Here is a 16,825-nt window from a genome sequence, read left to right on the forward strand (position 1 = left end):
CGCCCCCCCGAGGCGGGGGAGGGGAACGATATCCGAGGCCCGGAGGCGGCCCTGCGTCGGGACCAGGCACGCGGGGGCTGCCTCTGCACCCCCAGTCCAGGGCCGCGGGGCCTGGCCTCGCCGTGGGGTGGAGGAGGTAAGGGCGAGTCGCAGGCGCGCTGCAGGACCACTCCCGGAGAGGGAAGGCTGGGAGGACCCCAGTCGCTGTCTCTTCTTCCTTCTCCCCACAGCCCTCCAAAGGCCCGCGAGGCCGCCCAACCGGCAGGGATTCTGGGCAGGCCAGGCCCGAGGCAGGGAAGGGGTTAATTTAAGAAATTGAAATCAGAACGATTTGAGAGCAGGCTTCCCCTCCCCCCCTCCCCCGTCTCTTCACGAGCCAGGTTTGGGGGCGGGGGTGAGCTCCAGAACCCCACTGGGGCTCTGAATCTTGGAGAGCTGGGACCACTGGGAGGAAGGAAAAGGAGGAGGAGGGGGGCCCTCAAACCCCAGCCCTCCCCACCTGTTTCTTGGGGAGGTGGGGGAGGGGCTTGTGCAGAGGCCTGACTGGGCACCTGTGCGGGTGTCTGTGCGTGCCAGTGTGCACGTGTGATAATTTGGAGATATGCATGTGTGTGCATGTATGTCTCCATCTCCTCACATCTCAGTGCCTGCCCGAGTGTATGTGCCCTCGTTGACTCTGGATGTGTGCGCCAAAGGTACTGTGGGCATGTCTGCATTGCTTTGCATGTGAGTGTGTGTGACACAGTGCCTGTGTGTGCTGCCCACAGTCTGCCTGTGAGTACGGAGTGGGGCCTGCTCTCTCCTTAGGTGGAGTCTGCAGCAAGGGGCCCAGTTGGTTTCCTGGGTGTGGGATCCAGGTGCTGGAGCCTGTGTGTGTGACCTTGGGCGGTGTGTGCATGTTTGCAGGAGAGTGAGGGGGAGCTTAGAATAGCTAAGGCCATGTAAGGGCTGTCAGGAAGCAGGGGGTTGGATGCATGGACACTTTTTGGGTCTTCATCAAGCTAGGGTGACTCCCTGGGAGGGGAGTCACTTGTTGGGACCACAGTAGCAGGTGTGGAGAACCAGAGCCCCAGTCTTCTTTAGAAATTTAGAGGGATTTAGAGAGGCAGGGGCATTCCTTTATTCCCCACCCACAGGGGTATAATAGGTGTGTAATGCGGACACCTCCAGCTGCCTCCCCATCCTTAGAACACCTCCACCTGCTGGCAGATGCCTCCCAAAAGCACGGAGCTTTGAGCTTCATTCCTTTGCCATGTAAATCCAGTTATGAAACCTGAGACTTTTCCCTCTATTTCTGTAATTTTTACCTCTTTGACTACTTTCCTGCATTTTATATAAAAAGAGGGGGGAAGAGCTCCAGGGCCCTGAATGATAACTGGAAAGGAGAGGTGGTTCCTTGGGCATGGTAGGGAGTTGGGGTAAAGGGAACAGAGAAAGACCATCAAAAAACAAACTCTGCCAACTTCTCGATTTTGCCTGATCTGAATTTAACAGAGAGAAAGAGACAGAGAAACACAGTTGCTTCTAGATTTAAGGGTACCTAGCTTGTTTTTCTTTTTGTCTGTAATATTTTATAATAGGTGGTTGGTAGGAGAATTGCCATCCTAGAATTTGCCATCATCCTTTGAATTCCCTAGACTTCTGACCTCTCTCAAGGCCTACTACACCCTTTATTCATTTGTTAAACAATCTTTCTTGAGTCAATCAGTATGGGCCAAGCTGTGCTATTACAGTGTTAGCGTGACAGTGCACTCTCAATTGAAAGGAATCTAGTGTTGGGACCGAGAGACGCGCCTAGGTTTGGAAATCAGTCAGGTAGCACTGGGTTCAATTCCTAATTTGTTGTGCTTTCAGTTATGCACTGGAACCCTGGAGAGCTGGGACCACAGGGAGGAAGTCTAAAGAAGGGGGAGGAGTCACCCTCAAACCCCAGCCCTCACCAGCTGTTTCTACAGGAGGCGGGGAAGGCACTTGTGCTCAGGCCTGGCTGGACACCTGTGCAGGTGTCTGTGTGTGCCGGTGTGCATGTATGCACGTGTGCAAAACCTATTCTCCTCTCTCAGTCTCAACAGTGTACCACCCTAGAATTTAGGGATTTACAACAACTGTGATTTGTTAAATTTCTTGGTCTGTGGTTGGCCGTGGCTAGGGCTCTATGCTCTCACTTGAACTTCTCACACAGCTACATTCGGTTGTGGGATCAGCAGGAGTGGAACATCCAAATGGCCTCTCATCCTCCGGGGTCTCATCTAGTCATTCTAAAGTCTAGCCCAAGTATCTTACACAGCAGCCGGATCCCAAGGGGAAATATTCCAGGAGAAAGAAGTCCTAAGGTACAACTACTTATCAAATCTCTTCCTGCATCAGGCTTGCTAATGTCCCATTGGTCAAAGGAAACTACATGACCAAGCCCTGAGTCTGTGTGGGAGGGGACCACAAAACGGCAAGGACACTGAGAGGCGTGTCTCATTGGGCTCACCAAAGCAGCAGCCTGTTACTGTCCATAGTGGCCTTGGGCAAGTAATTCGGCCACTCTGGACCTCAAGTTTTTTTAATCCTAATATGGAGACAGAATCACCTGCTTGGTGGCAATGTTAGGAGGACTGAGTAGTGTGTGGGGGTCTGACCAGAATCATTCATAAATAAATATTCTGTTGTGACGAATAGATAGCAAGGACCCTAATAGCATGACAGTCATTCATTGTTGTATGGCCAGTGTCTAACTTAGGCCTTGTGTTGATATGTTTTGTTGGGTGAATTGAATGAAGCAGATAAGCCTTAAACTTTGGAGTTGAGATAGAGCAAGTGACACTGTTGAGAAGGACACAGCAAGTTCCTACCTCCCAGTAGGTGACCAACACAGCCAGGAAAGCACCTGTTATTCAAAGCAATTTTTAGATTGATTTTATTGTAACCAATTCACCCAGCCCCATGACAAGGAGTGGTGGAAATTGCTTTGGTTATATGAAATCAATCAAGTCATCCATTATTCAGTGTGATTCCTCTAATAACATACTAATGTCTACTGTGTGTGAGGGAGGTGTGAGGATGAATCAGTTGTATTATCCCTGCCTCCAGTGTATGTGTAAGAAGGGGTCTGATTTGCAAACAGGTCATGACTACTGGTATGTGGTACCTGTTTCCAACTTGAAGAACTATGGTAGGGGGACCAGCAGTTAGCGTAATGTCTATGTCCCTGGACTCCCATGTAGTCGACCACGGTTTGCGTCCCGGACCTGGTGGCTTAAACTCATGCTGGGCACGTTTGCGTGCTTGCCCAAGATGCCGAGAGGAGAATGGAGGAGAAGGGATTGTAGTGTGGCCATCCCCCCTGGGGGGCCATTTCTCGCTTTCTATAAATCTGTCTCTCTCGGTCTCTCTGGTGAGGGCACACGCCCTATAGCAAAAACCTCTTAAAAAAAAAAAAAAAGAACTATGGTAGGGATAAATTTATGCTGCGTTATGATTTAAACTGGGGGAGCAGCGGAGAAGGCTTCATGGAAAAGGTGACATGTAAGCTGAACCTGAAGAATTCACCAGTTGGAGAAGACTCAAAGAGGGACCTGCATGGGACTAGACTTGGGAACGTAACAACACATGGTGCTTCCCAGTGGAGCAAAGCCCTACAGGGCTCACTATGAATGCATGTGGAAGGGAGGCAGTGATGAAAGCTAGAGCTGGCAAAGCAAAGCTGAATCTAATCGGTGTTGAGGGCAGGCGAGGCAGGGTGGACTTGACCTTTCAGAAGATAGCCTTCAGAGATTTTGTTTAGAATAAAAGTGACATGACTGGAGCAGTTTTTGCAAAAAATGTTGGAAGCCATGAGAATTCAAAGCTGGAGGAGTTAGAGACTCCAGTTAGCGACAGCCTCAGTGACCCAGACAGAAGAGGATGTAGGTCTGAACTGGGACAGTGGTTGTAAGAAAAGAAGTCGACAGAGTCAAGGGTTTAGGAGGTAGTGTGGGCAAAAATCGGTGAGGAGATCTGAGCGAGAAGTCAGAGATAGCTTGGAGGTCGCTATCCATGGTGCTGAGCAAATAATGAGGATGTTGGTATAGGAAATATAAAAAAGAAGCAGATTTGGTGCCAGCCAGTGGCCTGGTAGTTCGAGTCTTAGATCTGATGGCCTGAGAAATATCAAGCCTGTGTGCATGAAAGCGCAAAATCCTGAAAGGAAGGCGAGATGGAGGTTCTCTGTGTGACCAGGGCCCATAGGAGGTGCTTTCTCGCTTTCTCTCTCTCTGTCTCTGCCTCTCTCTTTCTCTTCAGTGATTGTCCATGCCCTTTGGCAAAAATTAGGAGAAAAAAAGTGAATTTGAAGGTGGGAGTTGTGGTATTGGGAATTCAGTATTAGCCATATTAAGCTTTGAGCTGCCAACACTGAAATAGCTCCCTATTCATTCTCACTCTCTTGACTGGCTGCGTCCAAGAAGTATTTATTTATTTATTTATTTATCCCCACCCCCTTTTATTCTAATTGTCAGAGTGTGTGCTCAGCAAAAAGGGAGAGAGGAAGAAGAAGAAAGCATCTTCAGTGGGGTGTGGTCATGCCACAATCCTTTCTCCATTTCTCCCTCCTTTCAGGATTTTGGTCATGCCCACACACTGAGTATGTTCTTCAAGCACCAAGGCCAAGATTTGAACTGTGGTCAACCATGTGGGATCTGACTCCCTCAACCACTAGGCCAGGGGACTGGCTCATTTTTCTTTTAATTTTTTTTTTGTGAGAGACAGAGACAGAAGAGGAGAGAGAGAGAGATAAGCACCATCAACAGGGTCTCATGCTGCAGTCCCCTCCACCAACCATCCCAGCTAACAAAGATCATGGGCATGAAGGCCTAGCATTGTACAGCCAACCAGGGAACCACTCCCACAGTCTCCCATATGGATCCAGCGTCACTTGGGCAGTGTGTTACTGCAGCACCACCAAGCTGGGCCTAAGAAGCATTTTTTAAGATAATTATTTTATTTTATGTATTATTATTGTTGTTATTGTTAATTTAACCAAAGAAAGAAAGCAAGGGAAAGTGAGCCAGCAAGCTGTCAGATCCAGGACTCGAGCTGCAGTTAGCCATGTGGGAATCCAGCATCTTAGCTACAACACCATCAGCCATTCCCTCCCCCACACACATGAAGGATTTTTTAAAAGCATAGCCTAAATTTCAGATCTAAGGCCCTATATCCATGCCTCAGGCCAGTGGAAATAATGGTATAGAGTAGAATTAGGTTATCTCTCAGACACATTTTTAAATGTTCAAGTCTCTCCCATCTTAACTGCTTCTGGGGGCTGGCAAGTGGTGTGGTCCTTAAGGTGCTGGACTCCCACATGGCTGACTATGGAGTCCTGGACACCTTGCTTTTTCACTTTCCTTCTCTCTGTCTCTCTCTGGTCAAATTGAAGAATAATAATAAATAAAATTGAGTAAATAATTCTTAAAAAAAAAAAAACTGCTTCTGGATTCTCCAGGCTGCCTTGTCCCCTTCATAAGTAGGGGGGACATTACCTGTATTCATTACCATCTTTTCTCACTTCCTCAGCTCACTCACTCCTCACCCCACATCAGCCATGCTCATGAGAGCAGCCCTCTCAAAAGTCCCCAGCAGGCCTTTCCTACTTCTGCTCTTATTGGACATTATTTCCACATTGGTTACCTCCTCCCTCTCTGGTATCTTCTCTTCCCTAAGGCGTCCTGCCAGAACTCTTCTTTCTGCTGCTGGTAATTAGGAAACTCTTGATTCTCCCTCCTCTGCCTCTCTAAGCATCCATCTTTTCCCCTGATCTCCTCTCTCTGTGCCTTCTCCTTGGGCTTGCTTATCTACTTTTATTTTTTTATAAGCTGCCAAACTGTTTTTTGTTTTGTTTTGCTTTGTTTTGTTTTTAGTTTGACCAGGGTGAGACAGAAAGAGACACAGAGAGAAAGTGAGAAAGCAAGCCACCAGGTCTGGGACTTGAACCATAATTGTCCATGTGCGAGTGTCCAGTGCCTTAACCACCACACCACCTGCTGGTCTCCATAAAACTGTATTTTAAAACATTTGTTGGGGGACCAGCAGATGGCATAACAGTTACATCGCTAGACTCCCACATGGTCAACTGTGGTTCGAGTCCCAGACCTGGTGACTTAAAACTCACTTCAGGTGTATGTGTGTGCATGCCCAAAATCCTGAGAGGAGAATGGAGGAGAAGGAATTGTGGCATGGCCATTCCTACCTCCTGGGGGGAGGATGATTTCTCTCTCTTTCTCTCTGACTCTCCAGGGAGCACATAAGCCCTATAGTAAAAAAAAAAAAATCTCTAAAAAAAAAATAGTTTCTTCCGTGAGCAAGAGAGAGACAGCACTTCTAACATGTCCTGATGCCACAGTCCACACAGTCTCAGACACCTCTGAGTCATGGGCACACCTGTACCCAGTGTACTGGGAGAGGTCTCCGGACATGAAGTCAGAACCTCCCATGTAGGTCAGCCTCACAGAGCATTGTATTTTACCTCTACGCCACTGTCTAGCCCCCCAAACTGTATTTTGGCTTCATATTTCGCAAACCATATACTAAATAGCTCTACTTCCAAGGCCCGCTGGAACCTTAAATTTATGGACTCACAGACAAACTCATTTCTCCCCAAAGCCTGCCTTCCTCCACTTCCCCTCCCTCCTGAGCCATATTTATACCTACACAATTGCCTGAAACCCAAACCTGAGCCTCATCCTCAGCTTCCCTTTTCTTGCCTGCCACAGTCATTTGGTCACCTGGTCACTTGGCACTTCTTAAGTTGCTCCCATGTCCCTTCTCTCCATTCCCACTCCTGCTACCTCAGTCACTAATTTCTACTTCCAGTGTTCCAACAGCCTCCTTCTCGACCTTGACCCTCTGTAGTCAACTTACTGAACTACGCACCTGATCAAATCCTTGCCATTCATTCACCCCACAAACACTTATGAGCACCTACTCTGCGCCAGGCACAGGAACCTCATAGAGCTTACCCTTTAGTTCCCAGAAGGGGCAGACTCCCTCTCACTTCCTTGTCTTGGCCCATGCTGTACGATCCACTCCAGATGCCATTTTCTCCTCACCTGGACTGGTAACTGCCCTTTCTTGCTTAGGAATTCTACTTTACTCTTCAAGAGGTTTTCCAGTCCCCCAGTTCCTCGATATAGGTTAAACATAGAATCCTGTGCCTACCTCTTGTATAACATTTTATGAGCGACCATCAGCAAGTTCATAGAAAATGCACATTTCAAAAAATTACACATGGGTTGAATATTTTTTGCATCAAAATAAACTCATACTTTAGTTTTATTTTTCTGTGAACTTTTGAAGTCCTTGCATTTTTCATAACTGTATCATCTAATGCCTCAGTCTACCCCAGCATATCACAAGCTGCTTGATGGCAAGGACTGTATCTTCTTTTCTTTTTTTTCAGGTTTTTACTATAGGGCACGTGTGCTCATCAGAGAGAGACAGTGAGAGGCAAAGTGAGAAAGCAAACCTCCCCAGGAGGGATGGCCACATTGCAATCCCTTGTCCTTTATTCTCCTCTTGATAACTTGGGCATGCATGCACACACGCCCAGCATGATGTTCAAGCAGCCAGGTCCAGGACTCGAACTGTGATTGGCCATGTGGGAAACCAGCGCTGTAACTACCATGCCACCTATTAGCCCCAAACTGGATCCTCAGCATACCTAGCACAGCTCTGGTATGCAGTATATAGTTGATGGCACAGAGAAGGTACTCAGTGCATGAAATGCATTTACAATTGAACAGAGCTTTAGTCTATAAATACAGATTTGGGAGAGTATTAGGACTCTTGATTGCATGTGACAGAAATCTAACCAAAACTATTTTAAGCACACTCACATACATGCAAAGACATTTACCCATTCATCTAACTGGAAAGAAGTGATATGAGTGGAGTTTTGGCATCCAGGTTCTCAAAAATGTGGTGAGGACGCTCCCTCTAGCTCTAGGCTCAGCTTCACTCTGTGTGTGGCCACATTTTCCCCACCATGCGTGGGCTCTCCCTGTGGGTGGGTGGAGTTTGCACAAAGCCATAGACAGCATGGTCATCCTGGCATGTGATCCCAAAAGGACAACAGAACTCCTTGATCTTTCATGTGAACCCCTAGGGAGGTCTCTGTTGGCTCAGCTTAAGGAATGCGTCCACCCCACTGTGATCGACAGTCCTGCCAATCCTAGGGAAGGGCATCTCACCAAAGAAAGGAGATGTTTCTGTCACCAGAGGTGAAGAAGTCTTGCTAACCCGATGAAAATAATGTCCACTGCAGAAATTGTATCTGTGACCATGTGGCAGCAGAAGCCATAGAAATGCAAGATTATTTCATGCAGCAATGTGACAGCAGAAAACTAGAGTAACATCTTTTTTTTTTTGGAGAGGTTTTTGCTATAGGGCGTGTGCGCTTGCCAGAAAGACAGAGAGAGAGAAAGCAAGAAATCACCCCCCAGGGGGGATGGTCACACCACAATTCCTTCTCCTCCATTCTCCTCTTGGGATCTTGGGCATGCATGCACACGCGCTCGGCGTGAGTTTAAGCCACCGGATCCAGGACTAGAACTGCAGTCGACTACATGGAAGTCCAGTGACATAACCATTACGCCAACTGCTGGTCCCTAGAGTAACAACTTGAAGTAGCTGGTCTTGTTTCAAGAGATAGGACTCACATGCCTGAAAATCTTAAAAAACAAAACAAAACAAAAGTGCCTCCCAGTAGTTGCATCTGAAGAATCCTTCTGTCCAAAGAAAATCTTAAGTTGGACTTGAAAAAAAGTAGATTTGAGATAGGTATTTCAGGTTGGAGATGGGGGCATAACAGATTTTGGATTGCTAAGAGAAAGGGACAGACTGAAAAAGGAGGCAGCTCTTAGGACTTCAAGAAGTGATTTGGGGAGACTGGAATGCAAAAGAAAATATCTGCCTATTCTGTCATGGTGTACATAGTACAGGATCATGATGGTCTTTGAATAGACAGCACTTTTTTTTCCTTTCTGTTGTTCAGTTTATCATAGGGCATGTGCACTTGCTAGAAAGACAGAAGGAGAGAGAAAAAATGAGAAAGTGGGCCAGTAGGTCCTGTGGTGGTTAAGGCACTGGATCCCACATGACTGACTTCATGATTCAAGTCCTGGACCTGGTGGCGTGGAAAACAAGCAAGGCACATATGCATATGTACCCCAAATCCCAAGAGGAGAGTGGAGGAGAAGGGATTGTGGCATGGCCACACACAAACACACACACACACACACACACCCACACACCCAGATTTCTCATTTCCCCTCTCTTTGTGTGTCTCCCAGCAAGTGCGCGTGCCCCATGGGGGGTAATCTTTTTTTAAAAAAGTGAGCAGCTGGGACCAGCAGATGGCATAATGGTTGTATCACTGGACTTCCACATAGTCAACTGCAGTTCAAGTCCCAGGCTTGGTGGTTTAAATTCATGCCAGGCGCGTTTGCGTGTGTCCTCAAGATCTTGGGAGGAGAATGGAGGAGAAGGGATTGTGGCATGGCCATCCCCCTGGGGGGTGACTTCTCACTTTCTGTCTCTCTCTGTCTCTCTGGTGAGCTCACATGCCCTATAGCAAAAAAACTCTCCTAAAAAAAAGTGAGCAATTACCCCCTGGGGAGATGACCACACCTTCTCCTCCACTTATCTCTCTTGGGATTCTTGGGCACACATGCACATGGGCCCAATGAGTCTTTAAAGCCTGAGTCCAGGACTTGAGCTCCACAGTTGGCCATGTGGAACCCAGCTGCCTTAAACCACCGTGCCACCTGGCTAACCCAACACTTCTGTTTCTTCTTCCTCCTTTCCTTCCTTGCTGCCATGACCTTCTTGCCTACATTCAAGCAGAGCTTCATACTCATGCTATGGAGATATTTAAATACAAAAAAATATTTCTAAGACTGTTTCCAGCAGATGGGGCAAAACTATAGGGCAGACTGGTCTGGAGTGAAAAGCCACCTGGACCCCAGAAGCTCTTCTCCTCCCCCACTTTCACATCCATTCTCAGTTCTACATTCCCGTATTTTTCCTGTCCTCTGCTCTCTCAGACCCTGTCTAGCAGGGTGCTATGCAGGCAGAAAGCGTACCTCAGAGGTTCATGGTGGGCTGGACATGGAGGCGTGAGCTTATAATTCTAGTGACTTGGGAGGCTGAGGCAGGAAGATTGTGACATAATGACACATCCTGTCTTTAAAAAAATAGTACAGATAAGGGACCAGCAGGTGGCATGGTGGTTAAAGTGCTGGACTCCCACATGGCCAACTGTGGTTTCAGTACTCACCCTGGTGGCTTGAGAATCATGCCAGATATGTACATGCCCAAAATCCCAAGAGGAGACTAAAGAAGGGATTGTGGGGACCAGCAGTTAGCATAATGACTATGTCACTGGACTCCCATGTAGTCAACCGCAGTTCAAGTCCCGGACCCGGTGGCTTAAATTCACACTGGGCCCGTGTGCGTGCATGCCCAAGATCCCGAGAGGAGAAAGGAGGAGAAGGAATTGTGGTGTGGCTATCCCCCCTGGGGGGGGGTGATTTCTTGCTGTCTCTCTGTCTCTCTCTGTCTTTCTGGTGAGCTCATGTGCCCTATAGCAAAAAACTTCTCCCCCCCAAAAATAGAAGGGATTGTGGCTTGGGCCTCCTCCCTGGGGGGGTGGTTTCTCACTTTCCCTCTATCTCTCTCTCTCTCTCCAGCGAGCACACATGCCCTTTGGCAAAAACCTAAAAAACAAAAACAACAACCAAGAAAACAAACACACAAAAAGTTCATAGTGGGAGGGGCAAGGGGGGAGAAAACTTGCTATTGATGAAGACCTGAAAGATGTCCCCCATAAGAAGGACCAGCACTCAAGTGGGATGGACAGGCACATATAGATACTCTGATACAGGCTGACCATGTATCACAGGATAACCTTGTTCTTGAACGGTAATGAATGTGCACATGAACTGAGCTTTGTAAGAAATATCCATGGTCACGTTGCCAATTTCTTCAGTTTTGTGTATAGTTGTTAGTCTACTCAGGTTTTTTATTTCTTCTTGAGTCAATTTTGATAATTTATTTTTTCCTAGAAAAGCATTCCCTTCATCCAAATTGAAAAATGTGGGCCAAGAGTTGTACATGGTAGCATTTTAGTAATTTAAAAATAATTTCTCTGTGCCAGTGGTTTTAGCCCTTTTCTAATTCATAGTGTTATGTGTATGTGTCCTTTTTTCCTCGCTCTTTAAATAGATTTGGAGGGCCTTGTTCTTTTTAGAAAGTTATCTTTTCAATTTACCTCTCAAGACTTTTTGTGTTTTAATACACCTAACATATGGCAATGTTGGGAAAAACCACTAAGTATCTTTTATCTATATATTGGATTGTTTTTTAAGAATTATTTATTTGGGGGACCAGCAGTTAGCATGATGGCTATGTCGCTGAACTCTCATGTAGCCGACCACGGTTCGAGTCCAAGACCCAGTGGCTTAAACTCACACCAGGCGTGTGTGCGTGCGTGCCCAAGATCCCGAGAGGAGAATGGAGGAGAAAGGATTGCGGTGTGGCCATCCCCCCTGGGGGATGATTTCTTGCTTTCTATCTCTCTGACTCTCTCTGTCTTTTTGGCAAGCGCACGTGCCCTATAGCAAAAACTTCTTCAAAAAAAAATTATTTATTTGGAGCCAGCAGGTGGCTGTTAAGGCTCTGGATTTCCACATGGCCAACCACGGTTTGAGTCTTCTCACTTTCCCTCTTTCTCTCTCTCTCTCTTTAGTGAGCACATGTGCCCTATAGCAAATTAATAATAATAATAAATAAAATAAATGGTTTTTAAAAATAATTATTTAATTTTATGTATTATTATTATTATTATTTTAATTTGCTATAGGGCACATGGGCTCATCAGAGAGAGAGGGAAAATGAGAAAGCAAGTTGCCAGGTCTGGGACTCAAACCACAGTCAGCCATAAAAAAAAAAGACAGAGACAGAGAGAGAGAGAGAGAGAGAGAGAGAGAGAGAGAGAGGAAAAGCGAGGAAGCGTCTGCCATGGAGGATGGTCATGCCACAATCCCTTCTCCGTTTCTCCCTCCTTTTGGGGTTTTGAGTGCATGGGTGCACACGCACTCTTTCTCCCAGCATGTTTTTCAAGCCTCTGGGTCCAGGACTTGAATCACATAGTCAGCCATGTGGATCCAGCTTCTCCTTAACTGCCATGCCACTAACTCGCCCTAAATACTTATTTATTTTTATTTATTATTTTAAAAATTTGCTACAAGGTGCATGCTTGCTGGAGGGGGGGTGGTGAGAAAGCACCTCATAAGGGATGGCTATACCACAGTCCCCTCTTCACCATTCTCATGGGATTCTGGGCATGTACACACGTGTGCCTGGAATATTTCTCAAGCTGCCAGATCTGGGACTCAAATCGCCTATTTGGCCACCCAGAATCCAGCTGCCTCAACCGCAATGCCATTGACTGGCCCCCAAATATTTATTTAAAAAACAAGAGGGGCCAGCAGGTGATGTACTGGTTAAGGTGCTAGACTCCCACGTGACCAACTGTGGTTCAAGTCCCACACCTGGAGGCTTGAAAAATCACATCAGGTGCATATGCATGCATACCCAAAACTCTGAGAGGAGAATGGAGAAGGGATTGTGACATGGCTATCCCCCCATGGGGTGTTTCTCACTTTCCCTTTACTGTCTCTGTCTCTGCTATTAATTCATGTGCCCTATATCAAAAACCTTAAAAAATAAGTTCTGTTTCATACATACTAGGGTATTTATGGGTAAAATAATATAATATCTAGATATTTAGAATTTGCTCAAAATCATCTAGTGGTGGAATGAGACAGTGTGAAGTAAGGGAGCAGTGTTCAGATGAAACAAAATTAGCCATGAGTTGGTCATTGTTAGAGCTCAATGATGGGCACAAAGGAGCTCATCCTAACATTCTCTCTGTTTCTGAATATGTTGAAAAGGTCTATGAAGAAAAGTTTTTGTTTTTTTAATTCCTGTCTTTTCATGCACATCAAAAATTTCTAGCTGGGGAACCAGTAGTTAGCGTAATGGCTATGTCGCTGGACTCCACGTAGTCGACTGCGGTTCGCGTCCCGGACCCGGTGGCTTAAAACTCACGCTGGGCGCGTGTGCGTGCGTGCCCAAGATCCCGAGAGGAGAATGGAGGAGAAGGGATTGCGGCGTGACCATCCCCCCTGGGGGGTGATTTCTCGCTTTCTGTCTCTATGTCTCTCTCTGTCTGTCTGGCGAGCACACGCACCCTATAGTGAAAATCTCTCCAAAAAAAAAAATGTCTAGCTGGGGGACCAACAGTTAGCGTAATGGCTATGTTGCTGGACTCCCATGTAGTCGACCGTGGTTCAAGTCCCAGACCCGGTAGCTTAAACTCATGCCAGGCGCATGTGCGTGCATGCCCAAGATCCCAAGAGGAGAATGGAGGAGAAGGGATTATGGCATGGCCATCCGCCCTGGGGGTGATTTCTTGCTTTCTGTCTCTCTGTCTCTCTGGCGAGTGCACGTGCCCTATAGCAAAAACCTCTCCAAAAAAAAAAAATTTCTAGCTAGACTAAAATCCAAATAAAAGGAAATCATACAGCCTGAGGTATTTGCATACTACCAAATGATTATCAATTTATAGTACCATGGTTATTTACTTAAAGCCCTTAATTTAAAAAAAAAAATCTGGAATTTTTAAAGAAGAAAATCAGATACTGAAAGTAAACATATGTAACTGTTTACATAATCTTTGGGTAAGGACAGACTTCCTAAGCATGATGGCGAAATTAGAAATAATGAAGATTTTGGGCTAGCTGGTGGTGTGATGGTGAACGTGACTGGATCCCACATGGCCAACTATGCAGCTGAAGTCCTGGACCCAGTGGCCTGAGAAACATGCTGGGTGTGTGGGCATATGGGCTCAGAATCCTGAGAGGAGGGAGACATGAAGGAGAAGGGATTGCAGTGTGACCATTTCCCACGGGGGGTGCTTTCTCCCTCCCTCTCTCTGGCAAGTGTACCCTTTGGCAAAAATTAGAAAAGAACAAAGAAAGAAATACTAAAGATTTTTCTGAAGTATACTTTAAAACATATCAATAAAGAATATAAACAAAAGTAAAAGCCTATTCACATACTTGAGAAAAATTATTTGCAGTAGATAAATGACAAAGGATCAATATTATAAAAAGCCTTTGCAAATCAATAAGAAAATACGAAGGTTCAGTATAAAAATGTGCCAAGTAGTACATAAGTAAGTCTCCAAAGAGGCGCAGATGACTGATAAATGTGTGGGGCTGGCAAGTGGCGTGGTGGTTAAGGGTACTGAACTCCCATATGGCTGACCATGGTTCGAGTCCCGGACCTGGAGGCTTGCTTTCTCAATTTTTTTTCCTCTCTCTTTCTCTCTTGCTCTGTCCCTGTCTGGGCAAATTAAAATAAATAAATAAAGGTAAATAAAATAGTTCTTTAAAAAAGAGTGTGAAAAATGTCCAGCCACTATAATCAAAGAACTACAAGTGAAACACAGCCAGGTCATTTTTCACATTTAAATTGGCAAGAGTGCGGGAGGCCTGATCGGGAAGCTGGAGTCTGGCTGCAGTTGGTTGATGTAGGGAGCTATGGAAGGAGTCTGAGCAGGATTCACCTGCAGAAAGAGGAATCTGGATGAAAGCATTCTGAAGGGGAGATCAGGAGGTCTTCAAATTTAGCAGAAAGAGAAAAACCAAGATGGCTGGTGGTGTAGCTGGGAGGACAGTGGCTTAGTTGAAGGAAATATTGGGGAGCGGGTGAGAGAAGTCCAGGCTTTGTTTTTGACACCAGTCATTGTATTAGTCTAGAGTTTCATTACTCGAGACTGGCGACTGACTGTTTAAACTACACGTGGCTTTTGTTGCCCTACACAATTGACAAGTCCTGGGCTAATGTTTGAGGCACACCTCGATGCTCAAGTGATAGCATCAGGAGTCCTTTTTCCCTTCCAAAGAGAGGACAGAAATGGCAGAGCCACTCCAGGCTCACTCCTTGCAGCTGAGCACAGGTCCCGGAGTGCCTGGATTGGCCTGGATTGAGAAGTATGTCCATTACTGACCAGATCTCCGTGACTCCAGGGGGACAGACCTAGACTGTGAGGTCAGCCCTACACAAACCCATTTACAATTAGGGGAATGCTTCCATAAGTCAGTAGTCCCCAACCTTTTTTTTTTTATATTTGTTTTTAGAGTTTTTGCCTTAGGGCATGTGCCCTTGCCAGTGAGAGAGAGACAGAGAGAGAGACAGTGAGAGAGAAAGTGAGAAATCATCCCCAGAGGGGATTATTATATTGCAATCCCTTCTCCTCCATTCTCCTCCCAGGATCTTGGGCACCCATGTACATGTGTTGGCCTGAGTTTCAAGCCACCATGTCCAGGACTTGAACCACAGTCAATCATGTGGCAATACAGCGATATAACCGCTACACCATCTGCTGGCCCCCTCCAACCTTTTTGGCACCAGCGACAGGTTTTATGAAAGACAGTTTTTCCACCAATAGAGCAGAGGTTGGGAGGGATGGTTTGGGGATGATTCAAGAGCATTACATTTATTGTGCACTTTCTATTATTTTTAATTTTTTTTATTTATTTTAACTTTACTTGTTTACTTATTTTAATTTGACCAGAGGAGGACAGAGAGACAGAGGGAAAGTGAGAAAGAAAGGCGCCATGTCTGGGAGTTGAACTGTAGTCATGTGGAAGTCCAGCACCCTTTTTTTTTTTTTTTGGAGAGGTTTTTGCCATAGGGCGCTTGCACTCGCTAGAAAGACAGAGAGAGACAGAGAGATAGAAAGTGAGAAATCCCCCCCTACCCCAGGGGGCATGGCCATGCCCCAATCCCTTCTCCTCTAGTCTCCTCTCAGGATCTTGACACGCATGCACATGCGCCTGGCATGAGTTTAAGTCACTGGGTCTGGGATTCGAACCACGATCAACTACATGGGAGTCCAGCGACATAGCCATTATGCTAACTGCTGGTCCTATTCCAGCACCCTTAACCACCACACCACCTGCTGGCCCCAACACTTTCTATTATTATTACATTGCAATGTATAACAAAATGATTATACAACCTGCCATAATGCAGAATCTGAGCCCTGAGCTTGTTTTCCTGCAACTAATTGGTCCCTTCTAGGTGCTTCTATGAGAATCTAATGCTACTGCTGATCTGACAGGGGGCGGAGCTCAGGTAGTAAAGCTAGTGATTGGAAGCGGCAGTAAATATAGATGAATCTTCCCTCACTCACCGCAGCTCACCTCCTGCTGTGTGGCCTGGTTCCTAACTGGCTTCCATCTGGACCCCTGTGTAAGGGGAAACTAGGGGTCAGTCCCTAGAGACACTGGAGCTGAGCAGTAAAAATAAGAAATGTCTGTTGATCACTTCTTAGCTGTCTAAGATCGATACAGATCCCGCCCCTCCCCCCCACACACACAGTTTCTGTATAATTTTTTAACTGTGGTGCAGCTTGGTGGCACAGTGGGTGACAAACTCAACTGCAGTGCTAGAAGCCAAGTGGCCAACTATGGGTATGGATCCTCAGTCAAGCTGAAAACACACTGAGCTTACACACATGAGCCCAAGATCCCGATGAGCTGGAGGGCCAGGGAAAGTGGATTACAACATAAGGAAGCCCTATTGAGGGTGCTTCTCTCTCATGCACTCTTTTTTTTTTTTTTTTGAGAGGTTTTTGCTACAGGGTGCGTCCGCTCGCCAGAAAGAGAGAGACAGAGAGACAGAAAGCGAGAAATCACCCCCCAGGGGGGATGGCCACACTGCGCTGCGTTCT

General features: G+C 46.4%; 1 long non-coding RNA gene across 2 annotated transcripts in view; it reads left to right on the top strand.

Moving 5' to 3' along the window:
* Window positions 1–3: 3 nt before the first annotated feature.
* Window positions 4–16,825, top strand: part of LOC102486458 (uncharacterized) — a 21,160-nt gene continuing 4,338 nt past the window's right edge. For both annotated transcript variants that reach the window (XR_334965.2, XR_334966.2), the window contains exon 1: window positions 4–136. This is a non-coding gene — a long non-coding RNA (uncharacterized LOC102486458). The remainder of the gene's footprint in view (window positions 137–16,825) is intronic.

The sequence above is a fragment of the Tupaia chinensis genome, unplaced genomic scaffold (assembly GCF_000334495.1).
Source record: "Tupaia chinensis unplaced genomic scaffold, TupChi_1.0 Scaffold000316_1, whole genome shotgun sequence".
Taxonomy (NCBI): Eukaryota; Metazoa; Chordata; class Mammalia; order Scandentia; family Tupaiidae; genus Tupaia; species Tupaia belangeri.